The following is a 5,474-nucleotide window of genomic DNA, read 5'->3' on the forward strand; positions in this document are numbered from 1 at the left end:
TTCCGGGTTCGACTTATCGCGTCCAGACTAGACGCGATAAGTCGAACCCAGAAGTTCGATTTCCAGCCGTCGGACTTGCGGGTAAGTGTAGCCAAGGCCACAGATCTCAAGGTGTGACACCACATTGGACAGAGGCAAATATCACTAATAGCAGGGTCACATTCCAGAGTCCCTGTGTACCGTCAGGGGGAGCTGATTCACAAAACTCCTTACAGGAAGTGCACACCCATTCCCATTCATTGGAATGGAAACGTGGCACCCAGCTTTAAAAATCTCAGCCTACCTGTCCATCCACAGCAATTCAGCAGTCTCAGCTGAAAAGGACAAAGGATGATAACAGCCTGCACCACACACCCCACAAACCCCTGCTCGTGACTGGCTGAGAGCACATGGCAAGTTCACACTGGCTTGTGCCAGGTCTCCAGCTCCATTCCTCCTTTACGAAGCTGCGCTTCAGAAACTCGTGGGCCAAGTGGAGGTTTCCGGACTCAGAACTACATGTAGTGATGCATGCAGTACACAGGCTGCCTGGCTCTGGGAACAGCCTGATCTATTGTCGCCTGAGATTTCTGGTGACCAAGGCAGATACCTCAACCTCCATCTCAACGGAAGTCAATTTCTGAGCATTGTCTTTGCCAGCGGCATGGCATGTGTGCTGAGAATGAGCCCACAAAGCTGTTCTTCATTAAGTGGGGCTGCCAGCTCTCTCAGATTCCATCCCTCAAAAACCATGTTGCTAAATGACATTTCAAGAACTGATCATCAGCATTTGCAGTCGGTCTGGCATGTTTTCCATTAGCCTCTTCCCTCTTCCTGTAAGATCTGGCTCCTAAACTCCCGGGATTTCATGTTTTGCTTTGTCTTCACTGATGCTGCTTCAGAACTGGGGAATGAAGGTCACTGACGGATGCAGCACTGATGGAATGGGTCTAGATGAGCCCGTCCTACCCACATATGACACATGGGGGGAGGGGGGTGCATTTCCTGGACAAGCAGCTCAGAGGAGAGTGGCTTCTAAACCTTAGAAACCCTGGTCTTTATTTGTGGACAGTTACCCAGAATAGCCTGACTTCCTAGCTGCTATCCTTCCTCAGGTGGGATAGTACGTTACTCTGCAAATACTCCCATTGATCTGGGGCTGCCTCACTGCATCGTGTAAGGACAGCAGCATTTGGCCCACAGCCTTTGCTTTAGCAATCAAATTGTCCTGCCCCTTAGAAAAACCATCGACAAACTCAAGTACCTCACCTCTGACTGGCATTTGTTTTGCTCCAGTGTTTTGGCATGACTGGTGCAGGGCTGGGGGCTGGGGAAAGATGAGGCTCCCCGGCTGTAGATATCACGCTGCACATTATCTGCATATAGCAACTCTTTGGCCAAGAAAGTTTTATTAAAGCTGGCTGGGTGCATGTTATTAAAACTAAGAAGGTGTTTATGGGTGGCAGTCATGGGATGTAAAAGCCATCACACAGCAGGCTGAAGAAAGCCCATTATACATGTAAGCTTGATGCCAATATGCTGATGGGATGTGTCAGCATCAGCTGCTTGTATTACCAGCCGTTCGCGTCCTTCTGCACACACGCCAGCTGTGTATGAAGATGGAGCTTAGAAGCTGCGTCTCTTCTCCTGGCTGGTTCGGTCAGGTGTTCAAAATGGAGGGACGAGGGACTAAGTTGCCGCATATACTCTGAAGCAAGGTGTGATCATCCTGACACACCTGAGAACTGACTTGGGTTTCCCCACCACTTCCCAAACGCATTTTACAGAACAACGCGCTATGTCCTGGCAGCACAAGGCCTGTGCAGGTGTACGGTGATAGGACCACGGACACCTGGATTATCTCTTGGGATCTTTAATTTCTACATGGGCAAGGGGACTTCAGTTTGAGATCCCCTCCAAAGGCCAGCACTTTGGAGGATGCATCGACCCATCACAGGGAACACCGCCAGCACTTGCTACTGAAGCTCTAATGCTAGAGAGAGCCACAGGGTGCAGCTGTAACACTCGGACACCAGAACCCCACAAGCCCACAGAACAGCCGCAGTCCTCCCCTTTCACCTTCCACAGCTCCCCCCTCAAGCCCAGGAGAAGCCGGCATGATTTCAGGGGAACCTGGATGAGGTGAATCTCAGGTAGCAGCCAATGGCTCATAATTCTTAACCAGTGACTCCGTCATTGGGTGGGACACAAATGGTTGCAAACCAACCAGAGATAAAGCCAGGTGCTGGGAGTGGAATGGGGGGGGGGGGGAGCGGGAGAGAAGGTGAGATGAAAAGAAACACAAGATGCTGTCCCGCAGTGAGGTACTCAGGGAAACGTTCATCAGCCTCATTAATGGGCCCTGTCTGTAGAGAAGCACTAAATAGCGAGGAGCCATTGATACAGGCCACGGAAGTGAGTGAGTGGTGGGTTTTGGTTAGTGGTGGGCATGCTGTCAGAAAAGAGCCTGGCTCTAGGGAAAAGAGTGCTTCACCTGCAGGGTGGAGCATTCCTCCGACAGACAGTTCTGTGACCCTCCCGAAGCCATGCTCTCCAAGGCTAAGCTCCCAAACTAACATCTTCACCACATCATCTGCTTTATCTTAAAACCCTGCCGGAGGAGGAAGAGGTCTTATTGCACTTCCCTTAGAGGGAGATGACCCACTGCAAAGCTCTGGGATATTTGCACCTTGACTCATTGCACGGTCACATTCCTGTGTGAAGTTTTTGCAGGGAATCCACAGAATCCACATGCACATGGAATTCAAGCAGGGTTGAGCCCACCCTTTAGCCAATCTGCCATTAATGCACACAGAGGGGAGCATTACTGTAATAAATGCCCCTTGACAGGGACAGAGGCCACCAACCCTGGAAGTCAGAGTCCATCTCTTGAAGGAAGACAGGGCCTCTGGGGTGAAATCTCTAAACCAAGCATGTGAGAAGGTAGAGTCAGGAGTCTTATCTCCCTCCAAGCTGCTTCCCCTGGCACAGAGGGGGAAAGCGGCATGGTCTTCACCAGAAAGCCAGCCAGGCATCTCTCACCAATTGCAATAGGCCAAAACCAACAAGCATTGTAACTCACAAGGCTGCTACTGCACAAGCAGGACTGCTGGCCTCTCCTGTGCCAGTGCAGAAGTTGCCATGGGACCTCCCTTAGTCCAGCTCAGCGGGATGCAGGGTGCTGCATGCCCAATCGATACCCCTGCTCTTGCTGGGCACAAATGCCTTCTTGTTATGTGAGAGATGCATTGACCACCTTTGCCTTAACTCTTAATCACACATGCTGCAGGGTTGGGGACCAGTTCGATGGAGCCAGTATGGGAGCACTGCCCCCTAGCTAGACACCCCCTTTGACTGCTGAGAGAACATGTACACTGCATCTGTACCCAAGGGGGGCCCTTGCATCTAACGTGGGCTCTATATTAGCAGAGGAGGGACCAGGCTAGGCAGACCTGAGACACAGCAAAGGCAGGGAGGCCGTTCTTTTTATCTTCCATTCCAATTAAAAGTGCATATAAAATAAAAATTCATAAGGCCAACGCTGTCAGCAGATGGGAGGCATTTGTGCTCCCAGAAGCACACAGCTGATAATATGCTCCCCTCCGTAGGTAGGTCTAGCAGTGCCCTCACGTGGCCAAATGGCTCCTTGGGCTTGAGTCATTTTGTTCTAAAAGCAAAGCACAAAGAGGCGTTTCTCTCCCTTTAGCAGGTATAATTCCTATTAACTTCACAGTGTCTGGGCCCAGGAAACAAGGAGCTACATCTCTCACTGAATAAGTCTTTATAAGCGAAATCCATCTGGTGTCAGTGACTGTGCTAGTTTGGGTCATTGCTGATCGCCCCAGGCAACGTGGCCAGAGGACAGGTGCGTATCCGACGCGGTACGTTTACAGCTGTCAGCAGCCTTCGATACCATTGAACATGATGTTTGGTTAGTGACTGACAGGCTCATGGGAGGGGAGGTGGTTTGTCAGGCAGCAAGTGGAGGTGGATTGGGACGAGCTACAGATTAAGGCTTAAGAGTTCGGAGTCTATTCTGGCATCTGAGTATCTTGCCACCAGTAAGTAGTGAGGACCAAGCATTCACATTTTGGGGAGAACGCCGCCTTCTTCATACATCTCTCAGCAATGCTTTCAGTGGTGCTTAAGGCACCCACCCTTGTTCTCTAGGCTGCAGAGAAACATAGGGAACAAGTCTCTCAGTATCCTGTGCCATGTGCTTTTAGAAAGGTGTAGAATTAAGTCTTCCATTCCCTATTCAGCACATGCCTGCCCCAAGCAACAGCATGGGGTACTTTTAGCCTGGAGGACATTGGTCTACATACAGCTTTCAAAATCTCCATCAAATCAAACCCCCCCCCCCCCCCCCCCCCAGAAGGAAAAGGGAGAGCTATATAGCAAAGGGCAGCACTTTGTTACCAGCACCTTCCTGGTGGGGACTGGAGAGGTTGTAAGCGATGCCACAAGTCAACTTTCTCCCTTTTACATAGTGCAAAGCCATTCCTTCCTTTTCCTGGCACCCTCCCCTGCAAAACTACTTAATTAGCAAAAGAATGGCAATACCACCCCCTTGTGGAAGAAGATGAAAACTTTACAATAGGATGCTTGGCCATTTTATTTTCGCCACTGGTGCACGTAGCATGGACAAGCCCTCACCTTCCACCTCTAGGACAGAGGTCAAATCCATCTTAAGTGAAATGACTTTGGTGTTCTCAGTAAAGACTACATTCCAAAACCATCAGACTACAGCTAAATGGATTTACACTGCCCACAGCGCCTGCTAACATTGGTGGGAGACCCAGAAGCACAGCAAACTGGATAATCTCTACCCTGCAGAAGCCCAAGGTTCTACACGTAAGGAGCCTGCACCTCACCAAAGGCAAATGTTAAAATCAGGGGGAGCTCGCTCAGAGCAGCACTGACAGGAAGCTTGTCTTACAGCTGCCTGGCTGGAGTATAAAGCCAATTTGAATTGCTTATCACTGTCTGCCCTGTAATAGAGAAGTATCTTACTTTTAAATATTAATCACTTTACCTCATGGGACAGAGAGCAGCAGTAAAATGCCAGCCCTTGCTAGAGAAGTGAGCTAGAATTCTTTACTTAAGGACTTGTATCTATTATCTGTTCTACTTGCAGCCAGCAGTTTGAAATCTAGTAAATTCAGAAATTATTAAATGTAGTTTCTGCAACTACAGTGGCACCCGCCAGTATTTCAGCTTCATAATCACCTTTTGAAAACAGGTTTTTCTTTGGCCTTGCTGGGTGAAGGCCCCACCCAAGTAGAAAAGGAAACAATGAAACTGAACAGATGGATGGCTTCTTTTTTGCATTTGTCAGCAATCAGAAGTTTCTCTTTAGACTTCATGCTGTAGCAATCTTTAGTGTTACATGTAATGACAGTAGGTAAGCATCACACAAGGAATATTTTTTAAGTGGAGGTTTTTGCTCCAACATTTATTTAGCTACCTGGGGAATAACTGCAATTAACCACAAA

Source organism: Chrysemys picta, chromosome 23 (assembly GCF_011386835.1).
Source record: "Chrysemys picta bellii isolate R12L10 chromosome 23, ASM1138683v2, whole genome shotgun sequence".
Taxonomy (NCBI): domain Eukaryota; kingdom Metazoa; phylum Chordata; order Testudines; family Emydidae; genus Chrysemys; species Chrysemys picta.